The sequence below is a fragment of the Moschus berezovskii genome, chromosome X (genome assembly GCF_049115385.1).
Source record: "Moschus berezovskii isolate FMDL1 chromosome X, NW_MosBer_1.0, whole genome shotgun sequence".
Lineage (NCBI taxonomy): Eukaryota > Metazoa > Chordata > Mammalia > Artiodactyla > Moschidae > Moschus > Moschus berezovskii.
In genome coordinates this window covers 38,309,786-38,327,179 of record NC_142488.1, presented here as the reverse complement: position 1 = coordinate 38,327,179, position 17,394 = coordinate 38,309,786, and the positions used below count along the sequence as shown (strand labels likewise).

The following is a 17,394-nucleotide window of genomic DNA, read 5'->3' as shown; positions in this document are numbered from 1 at the left end:
ACAAAACTAAAATGCAGGGCCCCAGCCCAGGGCTGGGAAGTCAGTCTCTCTTTCCCACATGTCCACTGCCTCAACCCAAGGTACTCGGTGGCTTCCAAGGGATCACAGCCTCCAAGCTGGAACACATTCGGGGCTGGGATCCTCCGAGGAGGAGGGGTCCCTGCCAAGTGTCAGACCCAAAGTGCTACTACCTTGCCCCACCCTCAAGATGCTATGAGGCTCACTGGACTCCAACCTTGACCTTCCCAAAGTTAGTACCCAGGCTCGTGCCAAGGGCAGAGGGTGGCAGCAGCCCCAAGGCCAGGGTGGTGTGCAGGAGGCCAAGTAGGGCCAGGGGCACCAGGAGGTGGGGAGCCAGCATCTGAGAACCCATCACAGGAAGGTAAACCGGGGGTGGAGGGCAGGAGGGGGGACCATGCATGAGCTGGGGCTCCATGTCCCTGGGTCATGCTCCACTGTCCCATCGGACCTCACCTACCAAACCCAGATTTGAAATAATATTATTCAGAACACCAAGATGGCAACTGCAGAGCAGTAAACCGCAAGCGTGGGGCCCTTCTGAGCACCGGACCCCGTGACTGCACTAATCAGACACCACATAGCCAGCCCTGCCCTGCCGAACCAGCTTTTTTTTCTCTCTGGCTCCCTTGTTCCCGGGTGGGGGGACAGACTCCAGCTGTACCTAAAGCAATATAGAGACTGCTGGCATTCCAACCCCGCAGAGGACACAGAGGTCCCAGACGACCAGGATGTGAACCAGGAAGAGACCCCCAAAGCTCCCTCGTGAATGTTCTCCTACCACCTCCTAAGTGATGTCATACTGTCCATCACATACTCTGCAGTATATGAGCCAAGGGGGCTGCTTGCCCACCCCAGCATCCATTCCCCCAATTTCTTAGTAACTGGAGGCCGCAATGGTCTCAAGCTAAGCAGTAGCATTACTTGGCTTCCCTTGCAGCAAGAGGTGGCCAGTTGGCCAATGAGACCAGAGTAGAAATCACGGGGTGGGACTTCTGAGAAATCTCTATAAAGGAGGCTGACTCAGTTGGATGGGGGTGGCCTTTTCTCCCCTTGTCTCTCCTTTTCTTGTTGCTTGAAGGATTCAAGGCAGTGGGTGGCATGATCAGATGGAGGAGGTGAGTTTGGGGAGGGTGGGTTCCACTGTTCCATGAGGAGCTCTCAAGGATCTGAACTAAGAGGGTCAGATGAGGAAGAGCCCAGGAGAAAGGTTAAGGAGGTAGGACCTACAGGATTTGATGGTTGAGACCACAGTCAGTACCTTTCTGTGTGCCAAGCAAAGTAGAATGTAAGCTCCATGACACAGGGGCTGTATCTCTGTGGCTTACTATTCCATACCCTGGCCCAGCACAGTGCCAGGCACAAAGTAGGTAATCCCTAAGTGTGGTCCAATAAATGAATGAAGAATGAATGAAAATGCTCTAGAAGTCCTTTGAGGGCTTGACTCCTAATTGATCAAGAACATCCATCCCCAGGGAGCCCCTTGTACCCAGGAATGATTCCCAAGTATGACTTCTCTTGCTTTGTGCTACCTGTGAACTCCTGCCATCCCCATGCTCAGACCCAGGCTGGGTTTTGGGGGACCTGAAGGACAAAAGCCATTGGAATGCCACCCTGCTCCAAGCTTTTCCCAACTCTGGCTCAGATGTGGTTTGCAGGCCAAGTTAATGCCACTGTTTCCACAACATCACTTCCTCTGCAGCGTGAGAAAAGAGGAAGAAAACTCGCTCTATGACTCTCCTCTTCCCCCAGGGAAAGCACAAAGCTGTTGGAAACAATAAAAGCAGCCCTGTGTAAAGGGGAGACTTTTGTCTGTGCAGTCAGGGGTTGCTGCGCCCGCGACTTCCTGCAGGGACATTCGGCAGTTTTGCAGATAAATAAATGCTCACATTCAGAATGACCAGCCTAGAACACTTTTATGAGCCTTTTCTCCTCCCCAGGCTGTACACAGATAATAAATCAAATTAGCATCCTGAACCTCCGGTTCAGCATCACTTGTCACCAGTTCCCCCTGCACGAAGGGTAAGTGAGTTTCGGCAAGGCTGTGCTCAGCTATGATCTGGCCACGTGGGATTGAGGCCTGTGGCCTCCTTGGAAATCATTTGATGTTTCAGGCTGAGGTCACAGGGCCCTGTTGGTCACTCCAGACCAGACTGTAAAAGAGGTGGCTGAAGCCCCAGCCTTCTAATCAAGATTGGGTTGTTACTTAGAAAATAAACACTTTCATTTCTTGGTTAATAATCATAGGAACATAAGCCAAAATAGACAACTGTCAGAAAGACAGACAAAGAAGGAAGGGGAGGGAGGGAGGGAGGGAGAGAGGGAGGGAGGACAGACTATATCCATAATCAGAAACAGAGGCTAGCCATTTTCCTCCTCCATGTTCTCCCTAAGAGAGTGACTTGCACCGCAGAGGCATTCAACAGATGCTGGAGGAATGGAGTTGGAAAGGAGAGAGTTTACTTTCAGGTAGCTGGAAATGAAATCGGTCCTCATTTCAGGCTGCCCAATTAGTGACACAGAATGGACAACTGGTTAGGTTTAGAAAATGAGGGTGCAGGGAATAACAATATGGCATAAAAGTACGTTCTATTGGATTACCTGAATATACGCATTTTTTAAAATTGCATCCTCTCTTGGACCACTGGAAGGAGCCGGACAGCCCAGAGCACCAGTGGTAGGCTGTTCGAATGGCAGATGTGGTCCTACTGCCCAGCCATCTCCAAGCTGTTGGTTGAGGTAGATGACTGCCTTCCAAGAGATGTGACCTCACAGCTGGTGAGGGCTGGGACTCTGGAACAAGCTGCACAGATGCACGATCGTGGTGTTCCTTATGTGGTCTGTGAATTGAAAAATAAGCGCTAACTGCAAGTCACGCTCCCCCCACGCCGCTGCCACCACGGGCGTGTGGAAGGGAAACCAATGAGCCATGTTTGGTGGGTGTACCCTCCTTTCCTGTGATGTGTTCAGAATCACCTCAAATGCAGTTCCAGGCTGCCTGACCCTGAGCAGAAGCCTACAGAGAAGGAAGGGTGGGGGGAAACGGCTGAGATCAAGTAAAAGCTGCTTTGGGTATATGCCCCAGCAAGTTCAAATGCTGCCAGGCTGATTGGTTGGGGGAAGGGGAGGAGTGGGAAGTTAATGTATTTTTGAATAAGAGTTTCCTGTTATCTGCAAACAGTCACAAAACAGCTAGAGATTTTATTAAAATAGTCCTCTTAGAAGGAGCTGTGGTTGGGGCCTTTTTCTCTAAAATCATGGGTGGTTCTGTTAATCGTTTCTTCAGACACCCATTCATTTCACCATTATTTACTAAGTGCCTACTGTGTGTCGGTCACAGGGCAACGTGGAAAATACACAGTCCTGAAACAAACACTAAGTTTTGTAGATGGGTCTGGACTTCTGATTCCACTAACATAACGTTTAACCACTCAGACTCAGGGACACTTGGCTTCAAATTCCCAGTAAGTCATTTAACTCGCCGGGTGACTTGATAAACTCATGTGTAACTGACCTGTAAAGTTTGAGGGCTCGTAAAGTACTCAGCACAGCGCGGAAGTGGGAGTACTATTATTATTTAGCGCGATCCCTCCACCCCACCCCAGCTCAGATCCCTGCCGCCCTCCACCGCTTGATGGTATTTCCGAGGCGGGCCAGGCCTTCTGCCGCTGGGCCGTGACCCTGGAAATCGGGTCAGGCTCTCGTCAAGACGTGAGTGTGTGTGTGTGTGTGTTGGGGTGGGAGTGAGTGGGGGCGGCTTTCTTTGCGCGCGGCTTTCCCCAGGGTCTGCCGACAGCCTGAAAACTCACTTGAGAGGAGAGGAATGAGCGCGAAGTGGCTCTTTCGATCGGAGACATCCCCTCCCGGAGAAATCACCCCCTCCCCCCAGCCCAGCGCGGAGTGAAATCTTAGAAGCCGCGGCTGCCGGGTTTGAACGGAATGCCGGAGTCGGTGGAAGCCGGAGCTGGTCGGCCCGAAGGTCAGCGAGTTGTTTTGAGTTCTCCTACCCGGAAGGGGGTGGGGGGGAAGCAGGGAGGAGAGGACGCCGGGGCCCGAGAGACCCCGCGTCAGAGCAGAAATTGTTTGTGCTCCGGAACAGGCAGCTCAGCGGAAGCCGCGACGGGGGCGGGTCACGTGCGGCGGTGGCGGCGCAGCTGGCGGGGAAGCCGGGCTGGGACAAGGGCCGGGCCGGGGTGGCACGGGGCGGCGGCTTTCGCAGCCGAGGATGGAACCGGCGTCCTCGGGCCGCCACGCGAGTGGCGTCCCAAGCCCGGGGCGAGCGAGGCGCGCGACTTATGGAGGAGCTGGGGTTGGAGCCAGCGTGCTCGGAGCCCCGCGTGGGGCCGCCCGGGCGGGACGGGAGGCCGCGGTGGGGGAGGGGTGGCGGCGTGGGGGGTGCGGGAGCGGGGCCCCCCGGGCGAGAGTGGCCGGAGCGGGACCGACGCGGAGACTGCGCGGGCGTCTGCACCCCGAGAACGGAGGCACCGCTCCCGTAGTCGCCGGCCTTTTTTCCGTCTTTGCACTCAAATCCCGGAACGACCGGAACCGCCATCCCTGTCTGCGTCCCAGGGGTGCCCCATTATGCGCGGGGGAGGCTGCATCCCGCAGGGCGACTCCGGGCGGGGAGGGCGGCCGCGGTGGCTCCGCGGAGGGCGCCGGCTGCAGTCGTGGAGCACACGACCTACACACCTCCCTCTCCCCCGGAAGGAGAGGCTCGGGCCATCTCTGGGGACGCCCCGGGGCTGTGTGAGCTGTGCGGGGGCCGCGGAGCGGGAGAGGGTGCTGTAGGGAGACCATCGACCCTACCTTAAAGACAGAGGTGGCCTCGTGGCCGGGGCTGAGCAGTTTCACGCTTCCCCGAAGTAGCGAGCGCTACTCCGGCGTGGGATGGAAAGAACACGAACTTGGTCAGCAGCCAGAGCGCTTGAGGACGCCTGACTTCGGGGCCCCCCTCCCGGAGTGGCCCGAAGTGTTTCCCTCTGCTCCGTGGTCCACGCGGTTGAGGTCCGAGGCCTAGATGAGTGGGTGGGTGTGGTCAGGCCTCTGATGGGAAACCCACCCTTGCTCCTCTCGAATGCCACGCGGGAGAGGGGCGGCACGGTCCTCGCACAAAGTTTCCTACCCCACCCCTCATCGGGCAAGGGCAGTTCTTCCGGTGGTGGGGGCAGGGGGATAATGGCTTGGGCACGGGGAGTGGTGCTAGTTCGTTTTCCGGAGGGGCGCGGGCGGCCAGCTTTTTCGCGTCCCCCGAGTGGCGGCGCTTGGCCCCGCTGCGAAGTCTGCTGGGAGTTGAGGCAGCGGGAGCCGTGCAGAGTGTGGGGCGACGCGAGACGCCATTTGCATCCCCCTCCTCCCCCCCAACCTCCGCTTGCAGGTTGGCGGGGGCCGAGGTGTCGCCCGCCACGGAAGCGTGTTCCTCGCAGTGACACTGATTAGATGCTGTGTCGGTACGTGCCCGGAATCGGGTGGGCCTTCACCTCTCCTATGCGCATACACTTTCTGTTGGAAAACTTGCGGGTTATTCCAACCCCCCCTCCCCCACCCCACTTGCCGCACAGCTGCAGTCTTCGGGGCGGAATTAGACGAGCACGTTTGCTCAGCCCCAGGGAAAGAGGATCGTGCTGGCGCTGGGAGGCCGCCGGGCCCGGGCCGCGAAAATCCAGCCCTGGCTTTGCGTCGAGCTGCCGAGTGCGGCGCTTACGCGCGCCCGGCCAGCCAAGGCCTGGTTTCCATCTGCCCCTTTTGCCTCCGTGTTAAGTTCGCCGGGGAAAACCCAGTGATCCGTGCACAGCCCCTCGGAGGAGAACACCGCCCCCCCCCGCCCCAGCCCGATTCTGACCGATGGAAAAAATGACAGTATAGGTCGGAGCAGGCTGCCCGCGAGTATTACTGCGGCCGCCTCCGTTCCCGGTGCCTGGGGATGGGCGCCAAGCCAGGAAACCGCCGAAGGAGGAGCCAGGAGGGCCGCCTGCCCCTTCCCAGGCTAGAAAACGTGGATTCTTAGAGAGACCAGACAACCGTGGGCAGACCGCTGCGAGAACTTATCCCACTAAATACAGGTTGTCCGTGTATCTTTCAAGCAAGATCGATCTTTTTGTTTTAATCAAGTACACGTTGAGGCAGTTACAAATACTGTGAGAACTGGTTGATCTGTAGCTGAAACCCCGCTCTCTGCCTACTATGAAAAGTCTGGGCAGGAGGTACCGGGCTGAGCATGATGTATCTTGGCGCAGGCCGTGTGTGTCCTGAGAAACCGCAGTCCCCTTTGCACTCCACCTTCGAGGACTCTTACTATAACTCTCAACGGGGATTTCTTTTCGTTGTAGTTTCTACTGGTGCTTGCTTGTTCCTCGCAAAACCCTGCCTGGGATTGCTAGTACTTTCTAGTGGATGGTCCTGGGTTTTGGCTTTTATAAGCCCACGATTTTCTCTTGCCTTTTTCTTTTCCTGCGTTCGTGCGGCTGGGTGCTGTGAAGTCCCTTCCCACACCCCGCCCCCGGCCCCGGCCCCGGCCCCAAACGTCTGCTGCCGCCGCCCTAGGACTCTCTCGTCCGCCCACCACGCGGCCTCGGAGGGGGAAAGTGAACTCTCCGGGTGGCGCTCGAGAACTGGAATTCTGACTTTGGGCTGCGGGTTTGCTCCGGAGGCTGGCCGGCAGCGGCTCGGGGGCCAGAGGCTGTGAAGGGAAAGCCCCGGAGGTGACCCGGAGGCTTCGGGAGCAAACCCGGAGGCGCCCGCGTCTTTGTCTTTAGCGGGGCTGGCCGCCTGGCACGCACAGCTCCGATAAGGATCAACTGTGAGAGCGAGAGCGCACCGCCAGCACATTTCAGTGACTAGGCGAACGCCGGCAGCCACGTAAGGAAAAGGCCATTTGCGTTGTCTTTAAAAAGGAAAAGGCTGTCCCACTTAATGAATTACGAGTGACCTGGGAGAGGCCAGGCGCGGAGTTTGTGGCGCCGAGGCCTCCTCGGGGCGCTTCTTCGCCCCAGCCCCGCCCCATCGTGCAGGAGACCCCATTTCAAAGGAAATGGGAAGCTTTTGGAAATTAGACATCTGACCCATTCTATGTACGTAAATAGTGGTACATTTGTGTGTCCCTAAAATGAGACTCACCAGCAGCCCAGGGACTGGGGCCTGCTGCCTGCCAGCTCTGAACCGGCGTTAAACTCTGGCTAACTTACATCCCCAGAGGATGTGGCTTTTGCCCAGCGTCTCTAAGAACTGATTTATAGGAGGTGGCCGTGAGCCATCAGAAAGGGTGGCCTGCAAAAGTCTACCGGATGTCCTCCAAACCAGGGCTGTTTGCCCAAGGCCTCAGGGAGAGGGTGGGTAATGGTGCCTGAGCCCTGGCAGAAGCTTCCCATTAATCCAGTCTAAATGAGCACCATTAAAGCAAAGTTTCCCCTTCCATCCCTACCACACACACGGGCCTTTAAGGGAAAGTCCTTGTAGCTCACTCGGTAAAGAATTTGCCTGCAGTGCAAGAGACCCGGGTTCGATCCCTGGGTTGGGAAGATCCCCTGGAGAAGGAAATGGCAACCCACTCCTGTATCCTTGCCTGGAAAATCTCATGGACAGAGGAGCCTGATGGGCTGCAGTCCATGGGGTCGCAAAGAGTCAAGCATGACTGAGTGACTAACACTAGTCGAGACAGTTTGAGCCCATTTTCCCTTCTTAACTTTTTTATGGGCAGTAGTGCTCTGGGCTTCCCAGGTGGCTCAGTAGGTAAAGAATCTGCAGTGCAGGAGATGTGGGTTCAATCCCTGGGTCAGGAAGATCCCCTGGAGGAGGGCATGGCAACCCACTCCAGTATTCTTGCCTGGGAAATCCCCTTGGCAAAGGAGCGTGGCAGGGTCGCAGAGTCCGACAGGACTGAGCACAGCACTGCACCAGCACCCTTTCTACCCTGTCCAAACTCTGCCTTCAGCAGCTTCAGCTTGGTAAACTGAAACTGAAATCGCTCAGTCCTGTCCAACTCTGCGACCCCATGGACTGTAGCCTACCAGGCTCCTTCATCCATGGGATTTTCCAGGCAAGAGTACTGGAGTGGGTTGCCATTTCCTTCTCCAGGGGATCTTCCCAATCCAGGGATCTAACCCTGGTCTCCCGCATTGCAGGCTGACGCTTTTACCGTCTGAGCCACCAGGGAAACCTGGTAAGAGTATCAAATCCTAACAACATTGTAGTACTGTATGCCAGGCAGAGTCCTATGCACTTTATGTATGAATTCGTATAACTCACAATCCGTGAGTTACACAGTTACTGGTATCATGTTACAAATGAGGACACTGAGGCCCTGAACGCTTAGGAGGCTCCGTGGCACATTTTGGGCTATGGCCAGGATGGTCCCCAACTGAGGAATGTAGGGCTGTGCTGCCTCCCCGGTGTTGTGTAGTGAAGGTGAGCTGTTGGGGGTGGGGGGTTGTGTTGGACCTACCACCTTCCAAAGGGTTATGGGAAGAGTTGGGGAAGCCCGACATTTGGCCCTTATCTTGCAAAGGAAGTCCCGATGCCTCTTACAGAAGCACGTTATTGTGGCGGCAGAAGGGACCAGGGAAGGCAGTGCAAAGGCCCCTCGCCCCACGTCGCCACATAGCATCCGGCGGTCACGTCCGCCGGAGGTGACTGGGGGCTGGGGACAGCCGATTGCGGAGGAACTCCTTATCGCCGAGAGTCAGTGGTCTCAGGAGGCGGAGCTAAACGACCGCCTTCGGGGTGGGGGTGGGGGCTAGGTCGCGCTGGTCCCTGGGTCCCGGGTGTGCCCCCGGACTCCTTTCGCGGAGCCGGCCGGATGCCCGGCAGCGCCTTCCGCACCTCGGAGCTCCCCTCCGCTTGAGCCGCCAGCCCTGGGCACGGAGCCTCAGGACCGGAGCTGGAGAGGCCAGCTAGACGAGTCTCGATTGGGATGGCTGGTTCCGGGTTGTTCGCACACTCACCCTGCCTCCCCCATACACTCATCCCCTTTTCCGGGTGCGCGCGCGCGCGCGTGTGCGTGCACACACACACACACACACACACACACACACACACACACGGATCTCCAGCGCGCAGCCCGCCTCCCGGGCCTCCGCCTTCCCTTCTTCCTCCCAGCCCCGGCGCTTCCGAAGCCCGTGGCGGTTGCGTGTTGCACTCTGGAAGAGTCGGGGTTGGGGGAGCCGTGCTACCCTGCCCTTCCCCAGGGTCCGTGCACACGCTGGCGCCCCGGGGGCGAGCAGCCAGGCCTGGGGATCCCCAACTCCCATGGGAAGTAGCGGCGGCTGCCGGGGACCTGTGCACTCTGTTTCGTGTTTCATGATGGCCCGGGGGTCAAAGGCAAGGGCCAAACAGTGGGGCCTACGCGTGAATGGGGATGGCGATAAATCCCCTCTCCGGGAAGGCTGGCCGAGTCTCGACCACGGCTACTAGGAGTCTGCCCTGCATGGCTTGTATTGGCCACAGTTTGACACCCTGCATGCCCGGGCCAGTCTGTGGCCCTGTGTGTCTTGGGGTGGGGGTGCGAGGTGTTGTGGTCGGAGACTGACGCTGGAAAATCACCCCCCATCTCACATCATCCTGGAGCCTTTACTTCTAGCTCGGAAGACCCTTGGGCCCGGCTGCCCTAGCCACCGCCAGAGCCCGAGAAGGAACTGGCAGACCGGCCTATCCGCACTTACGGGCTTTGAGAGGCCTCGGCCGGCCGCCGAGCCGAGGGAGGGAGCGCAGCAGCCCGCGCGCCTCCAGGCAGAACACACGCCTTTCCCGGAACCTTGAAACCCTGGGGAGCTGCTGCCATCTTCGCGTGACGAGCAGCGAGACGCCGGTGATTAAGTGTTTCTTTCCGGCTCCCTCCCCGGGTTGCGGATCTCCTCCTTGCCAGAAAGGGAAGAATAAAACCGGGGCGGGGGTGAGGGCAGGTAGCACAGAATTGCGCTCTCCACTCACCCTCTGTGTCCGCACTGGTCTCCCAGGATGCGTCTACGCGGGTCGCCCTCTGCCCCTTTACACAATGCCTCGGGGAGGATTGAGGCTCTGGGGTGTCGACATGCCTCAGTTTCCATCCGCCTCGAGCCCAAATCGCGAAGTTTAATGCGGGGGCGGGGCACACATTGCCGAAGCCACCCGACCCCCATCTCTTCTCCTCCCATGGGAATTAAACCTTAATACAGGAATCCCCCACCCATGCCAGGGACTAATCCTGCCGCCCCCCCTGGGATTAACTCGGCTCACAGGTCCATAAAACACTTCCGGCTGGAAGGGTCTGTCTGCAGAAACACTTTAAAATTGTCCTCCCTGGTTTGGAGTGGGAATTGACCCGGTGGAGGGAAGTGAGTAAACCAGAGGGTTGTAAGAGGTGATCCGTGCGGTTTGCAGGCTGTCGAAAGAGGTGCCTAAAAGGTGGGCTGTCGGGGCTGCTTCAACCCAGAGGGTGACCTGGGTCCCAGTAGACGCATCTCGGAAAGGGATGTAACATTTACTAAATAACATTGATCTGGAGGAGAGTGGAGGTAAGCAGGAGCTGGTAGGTTTCAGCTGACTTCTGGCCCCTTTTCAATGAGGCCAGAAACTTACTGTTTCTGAAACTATCTGGGGTTGGGGGCAGAGAATCAGTCTCCTGCCCCTCTTAGGTGGGATTCTGAAGACCAAAATCTTAAAGCATTTGGTAAACAGGACCTGACCCCCTCCACATCATTGTGACTAATGTTCGATCTCTCTTACCCTAGAAAACCCAGTGGTTTGCTGTTTTTTTTAAAAAAAGTAAAAACCAACCCTTCCTCAAATCCAGGCAGGAATGTACAGATAAACAGAATCCAAAAGCCATTTTTAAGATTTTTAACATCCTCTTCTTTTACATCACTTCAAATTAACTTTCTGAGGTAATAGAACATTCTTTGGAATGTGCTGAGAAACATTCCTGTCCAAAGTGGGGGTTAAATGAAAAGAAAAAAGACCTCGAAACCGGGTCAAATCACACTTTAAGGAGAAGAAAACCGGATGAAGAATATAAATTCTAAGTAGCTTTCTGGCTCCCTAGCCTTCTGTTAGTCTGGAGAGCAGATGCTATAGATAGCAGGCCACCCCCATAGGACCCCGGAAGTAAGTCCTGACTCGGACTTGATCCACTAAGGGTGAAGTGACGTTGGCCTTTGAGGGGTGGGGGGAAGACAGCGAGGAAGGGCAATCATTTGCTTTAAATGAACATCAGAAGAAAGACCTAGGCCTGCCTCTGCGTCCTGAGGACCCAGAGCTGCTAAAACTGTGTGTGGGAGGCGGCGCCCGACGACCTCCTTCCCCGCAGATGGACTCACGCAGCGTGACCGGCCCCAGGTGGTGCCCAGGCACACTGGGGATAGAGGCCCAGGCCGCGCATTCACTCGGCCTCGCAGATTGCAAGCAGGGGCCTCTGGTTGGACCGCCCACCGACCTTTCTCTCCCCTCCCTTGCCCGAGGCCTCCGGGCAGGGTCTACTCGCCTCCACCCCACTGCCCCTCGGGCTGCGCCCTCCCATCCCTGGCACCCAGCCCGGATCCTGAGGCCTCCCCCGCCCGCCCGCAGCCCCCGTCCTTCCCCTCGCGATTCATTTAGCAACGGTGCAGAAAGCCTGTTTACCTCTGCAGCCCAGGGCGACTCGATCTGCGTAAAAAGCCCTAACGCCAGCGCCGACCAGTAGGGGGGGATTGTCCTATAGATTATTTCTCCTCCTGGTTTTTTTTTTTTTTTTTGACGAGAAGGCTGGGTTGGAGAGGGGGTGGGGTGGCGTGTTGCTGCTGGTTTTTAAAACACCGTATTTGAAAGAGAAACAAAAGCCACACAAAAGCCGTTTAGGAGGTACCAAGGCTGTTTTTACATATAAAAAGTGAAGCGACTACCAAGGGGCCCCCAGCAGTGATAAACTAAATGGTTGGCCGATTTCGACAATTAGCAGTTAATCTGTTATCTGCGATTTGCAAACAAGTTTTGAGGCTCGAAGGACAGCGAATTCCTGTTCCAGTCGACAGCGTTGTACTCTGTTGGGCACCTTCGATGCTCTGGGTTTTTCAGAGTGCGAATCCAGCTTCGGCAAACATGGGTTTCCCGAGTTGGAGGACAGACTTAGGTCACAGAAAATTCAGTCGGGCAGCCAAGAGGCCTCGGCCTGTATCGCCCCTCCGGCCCGAGCTTGTCTCTTTGGTTCCAATTTCTCCAAGTTTTTTTTTTTTCGTCCTCTAATTTCGCACGTAGTAGGCCTCCAGCAAATGTGGAATGAGTGTTGGAAACCAAAGTGAGGCCCTCGGCCTGTAAAGCAGGCTGATGCGCGGCCTCGCCCTCGGAACTCCCTTCGGGTGCCCAGAGCCCTCTGGCCGCTGCAGTCTGCGCGCAGCTTCGCCCTGAGCGGGCCGGGGCGGGCGGGGGAGGCCGGGAGGCATGAAGCGCCTGGAGCCTGCACGATGATAAATATTGCGCAGACAGCCCATAAATAATTTGCATTATGTTCAGCTGACAACGCAGGGCGATTAATTTTAATAGCTACATATTTGCCTGGGCTGCTGCTTTCGTAGGCCCGGTAATGAAAGGCGAGAGGCCGCCCTGGCTCTGTGCTCGCGGTCCCGGAAGGCAGCCGGGAGGTGCGGGAGGCCTGACGAGGCGTCTCCTCCAGGCAGCCCCCCGGGGAGTCCCAGCCTCTGAGCCCCCCTCTCGCTCTCCAGGCCGTGTAGACGCGGGGTGCGTGCGCGCCACGAGGGCACCCCCGGGGCCTGGAGCAACAGGAACTATCATAATGACACTGCACATTTATCTGTCTGGGGAGAGCCACTTGTGATTACAGGACCCTCCCCAGGGCGATGCGCCCCACCCGGATCAAGTCCGGACTGCACTCCGAAGGGGATTTCACGTTCCAGTTTGGGTGGGGGTTGGGAAGGGCTGGTGCTGGCCCGCCGACTCGCCGGTGGGCCCCCGCGCAGCAGAGGCTTTTACGCCCCGGGGACCCAGGCAAGGGGCAGAACAAAGCCCAGCTGCCCACGCGTCCTGTCCGCGCGCGTCCCGAGTCCTGCGGTCCTGCGCCCCGCGGGAGGCCCCTCTAAAACGCTTTCCGAGCTCCTCGATTAAAAGGACCGCACACATAAAAGACAGAAGAAAGGATTTGGAGCAGCTCTTAAAAAAGAGGGGGCGGGGAGGGGAGCGCAGCGAAGAAGGACGAGGCGCGGCAGATGCCGCGGTCCCGTGGCGACCGGGTGCGCGCGTGTGCGTGTCTGTGTGTGCGTTCCGATGACAAAGCCCCGCCGCCGCCGGCGAGCTCCCGGCTGCTTGAGCACTGGTGGGGGAGGGGGAAGCCTGCGCTCGCGTAGGTAGCGGGGAGTCGAAGCTTCCCGGGAGAAAGAGTTCATTCATAAGCTGGAGGAGGCCTCCTGGCCGGGCCAGGTGGAGCCTCCCGAAGCCAACACCTGTGTGTTTGCCTGTCTGAAAAGGGGCGAGCGCATCGAACATTACCATATTTTAATTGCCTTTCGCAAAGGTCATCTCTAATTACGGGTTGCGAGGAGGGTTGGCCAGGGGTCTGCAGCCCTCGATTGTGTGCATGAGTGTGTGTGTAGCCGCTGAGACAATGCGCCCGGCTCTTATCGAAATGCCAATCCGAGGGTGTCCGTGCGCGCCTGCGAGGCGGTCACGACGTGCCGGATCCACGCAGACCAGGCTGCGTGCACAATAAAAGCCGAGCAGGCGGCGAAGGGCAGCGCAGACCCACGGGTTTTCTTTTTAGAAACGGTGGTGCGAAGAGACTTGACAATAATAACACGCAGCAGGATTAAATCAGGGTGGGAATAAAATGCATTTTCGTTCCTAAACCGCGTCCTGCGTTTAACCCATCCGATCCCCCAAGAGCTTTTGGTGCCTACGTGGAGTCCCGCACGGGGACAGGTGCGGGGCACAGAGCGGCTTTGGGGGTGCTTGGTGATCGTCCAGGACAGGCACCTTATTTTAATGCTAATCTCTTCCTTTAATGCACCGTAGTCAGCTACAGTGACTTGGAGTCCTTAACGACGTCTATTTTATAGGGAATGATAACTGGCTAGTTGAAAAGGAGAAAGAGAACATTAAGGGTTTTTTAACTTTTAAAAGTCTGCATTTCCTTAGTTTTCATCACTTGCGGAAGCCCTTGAGGCAGAAGCCTATTGCAACTTCTTCTGAGGGAGCAGCCAGGCGGGAAGGTTGTTGGAGGGTCAGGGGTTCTTAGGAGGATATTGTGGAGATGAGGGGGTGGAAAATCTGTGAAGAGCAGTTGGTCAGGAGTGGCCAGCAGCGACTCTAAACTTGACTTTATCAAAGGAGCCTGACGTCTCTTAGCCACCATGCTGTTTCTGGGAGTCAGGAGACTCGGAGAGTTGGAGGGTTTTGTACTGGCTCTGCTTCCTGCCTGCCCCCCACACCTGGCCTCCTGGCCTCACCAGCAGCCTGCTTTGCCCGGAGGAAGGCAGAGCCAGATGACTGGTCCAACCCCCGAGAGACCGCCTGGCTTTCTCCTCCCCTGTAATCAAAACCAGATGCACTTAAGCGCCTTTCATCAGAGGAAGCCCAAAGCCCTTTAACAGGCTTCAATAAAAACCTTGCTAGGGCCTACCAGCCTGCTTGGTGTCCAGGCCCCTGTGCCTGGGTCCTACTGGAGGAAGCCTGGGTCGACCAACAGGGCCTAGCTCCTCCCAGAGGGACCCCAGAAGCCAAAGACATCTCCATAGCCAAGGCAGCCTTTCCAGTCAAGTATGATGCCAGGATCCCTGCCAGGTGTGTAAGCACAGACTCCGTTGATAGGAGAAAAGAAACCAGCAAGGAAGAGAAGCCAGTAGCTAGTGCTGAAGGAAGGACAGGAAGAACCAGAGGGACTAAGAAAGTAGCAGAGAGGTGAATGGGTGATAATGATCAAGATATTCCGAAGCACTCCAAAGTGCTTGGACCACCCCCACATAGAGCCCTTATCCTATCCGATTGCAGTGTTTCTGTCTCCCACACTAGACTACAAACTCCCCAAGGGCAGAGACTGTCTTATTTATCTTTGCAAGCCTGGTGCAGGTTGGCACTAAATACGTGGTCAAAATGTTAGGGAGATCACAGGTGTGGTGGAAAGCTCTGGAGCAAGACACATCTGGACTTAAGATGGGAGCTCTGCCTAGTGACGCAGCAGTAATTTGCCTGCAATGCAGGAGACCCAGGTTCGATCCTTGGGTCGGGAAGATCCCCTGGAGGAGGGCATGGCAATCTACTCCAATATTCTTGCCTGGAGAATCCCATGGACAGAGAGCCTGGCTACAGTCCGTAGGGTTGCACAGATTTGGACACAACTGAGCAACTAACACTCTGCCTCCAGTGGTTATGTAACTTTTTTGAGTCTCAGTTTCCTTATCTGTGAAATGGACATGAGAATGCCTGCATCACCAGGTTGGGGAAAGATGTGGTGAAGTAGTTGCATGTAAAGCAATAATAAGGTTTTAGTCAACAACAATAATAAGGTTTTGATAACTGTTGTGCCCTTGTTCTTGAAGGAGTGACAGAGGGTTGGGGCTGATATTGTTTGAAGCATAAGAAGAAAGGTCCTAGCTGGGCAGAGACCTCATGGGCCTGGGATTTGGGTCAACAGGGAATTGTTTCTAAAATGTGTGTTCCATAGCCCTGGGAATTGGAGCGCTAGGGCCCCACTGTTCAGCAGGCAGGCAGTGAGCTGGGGGAGGGAGGGCATGTCAGCCTTTGAACTCAGGCTCTGGGGCAGGGCCCAGGCCCCTGTGTGCTCCTCTGCAGGGCTTCTTGTGGCCAAGCCACCTGAGATGAGTGGTAGCAAGTAACCCTAGTTGGTGCTGGCTTTCTGTGATCTGGGGGAAAACTGTCCCTTGGGCTTCATTCACCTCAGCTCCTGTTTCATGATTCTCTTCCACCCCATGGACTGTAGCCCACCAGGCCCCTCTGTCCATGGGATTTCCCAGTCAGAAATACTGGAGTGGGACGCCGTGTTTTCCAGGGGACCTTCCCAACAACACAGGGATCAAACCCACATCTCCTGCATTGCAGGCAGATTCTTTACCTGCTGAGCCATCAAGGATGGCTGTATTTTATCTTTGACAAGTTCACCCCTTGGCATTTGGCAGGGCAGGGAGGAATATTGCCTACTTCTCTTTGCTTCTTGGCCCATTCTGGCCTGTTCAGTAGCTCCTCACCTCTCATCCCCCACCCCCCACACAATTTGGCCAATTTGTCTCCACATTGCAGGTGGCCTCTTCTTTTCTCCTGCCCCTTGGCTGCCATGCTTTTGGGGTGTGTGTGGTGGGGGCAGGGGGATTAGGACCTGGCCCCCCAGCTCCCGCTCCTCAGTCTTCCACATTCCAGATGTCTGGCAGCCCCTCCCGCAGCACTTTCCCAGGAGGGCAGGCTGTGAGTTAGGGTCAGTGGGCTGCCTGGGCAGCAGGGACTCTGAGTACCTGTCTCAGGGAAGGAGAGAGAGGTGGGTGGGATGGAGGGAGAGGCCCAGGGGCTGCTGGGTGATTCTGCAGGTGTGGCCAAGCCAGTATGACCCTGCGCATCAGGAATGGAAATGGGTTTGTCTGGACTGTAACGCAATGGGATAGTTGGGGGTCAGGGAATGAGAAGATGTGGGGTTTGTGGAGGAATTGGGAAGAAAATGAAGCAAGCTGACTCCCCTTCTGCATTCCATTCCACCCCCTCCCTGACAGGAGAACCTTTTAGAAGAGGCAAGAAAAATGTGGGGAGGGAGGAGGAAATATTTGGTCCTGCTCTCCTGCCCCATGAACTGGCTCCCTTGTATAGCCAGCGTAGGTTAGGAGGTAACAACAAGTAGGGTCCTTTCAACCAGATCCTTTAGGACAGCAGTCCCCAACCTCTTTGGCATCAGGGACCAGTTTCATGGAAGTCAGTTTTCTCACGGACCCCCGTGGCGGGGGGCGGTGTGTGTGTGGGATGATTCAAGCACCTTACATTTATTGTGCACTTTATTTCCATTATTACATCAGCTCTGCTTCAGATCATCAGGCATTAGATCCCGGAGTTTGAGGACCCCTGCTTTAGGGGAAGTGTGAGTTCAGATTTGAGGGGGAGACAGGTCACTGTCTGTCCTTCAGGGATCCCATAAAGAACAAGATGTTGTGCCATCCAAGGTGGAGGATTTGGGTTGTGATGAAATATGTCCTGCCCTCTACACTTCTGATTTTAATCCAGCTTGCCTTCTAGCAGGCATGTTATAAAACTGACCTCCCCTTCTTGCTATCAGAAGTGAGGGTCAGAGCTTGTCAGCTGCAAGGGAGTTAGTGTGAAAGCAACTGAATTCTGTTCATGGACTCAGTGGGTCCAGAATTCAATGGATATTCTGGGGGCTGGAATCATCTGGAGGCTGCCTCACCCACCTGTCAGGCTGCTGGCTGGGAC

General features: G+C 56.2%; 1 protein-coding gene and 1 pseudogene across 1 annotated transcript in view; one reads left to right on the top strand and one right to left on the bottom strand.

Annotated features, from left to right (window-relative positions):
* The first annotated feature begins 3,770 nt into the window (after nucleotides 1–3,770).
* Nucleotides 3,771–17,394, top strand: part of BCOR (BCL6 corepressor) — a 117,762-nt gene continuing 104,138 nt past the window's right edge. Inside the window, exon 1 of the mRNA XM_055437860.2 lies at nucleotides 3,771–3,997. The gene's annotated coding sequence lies outside the window, so the exon portion shown is untranslated. The remainder of the gene's footprint in view (nucleotides 3,998–17,394) is intronic.
* On the bottom strand, nucleotides 3,959–7,018 carry LOC148773266 (uncharacterized; annotated as a pseudogene).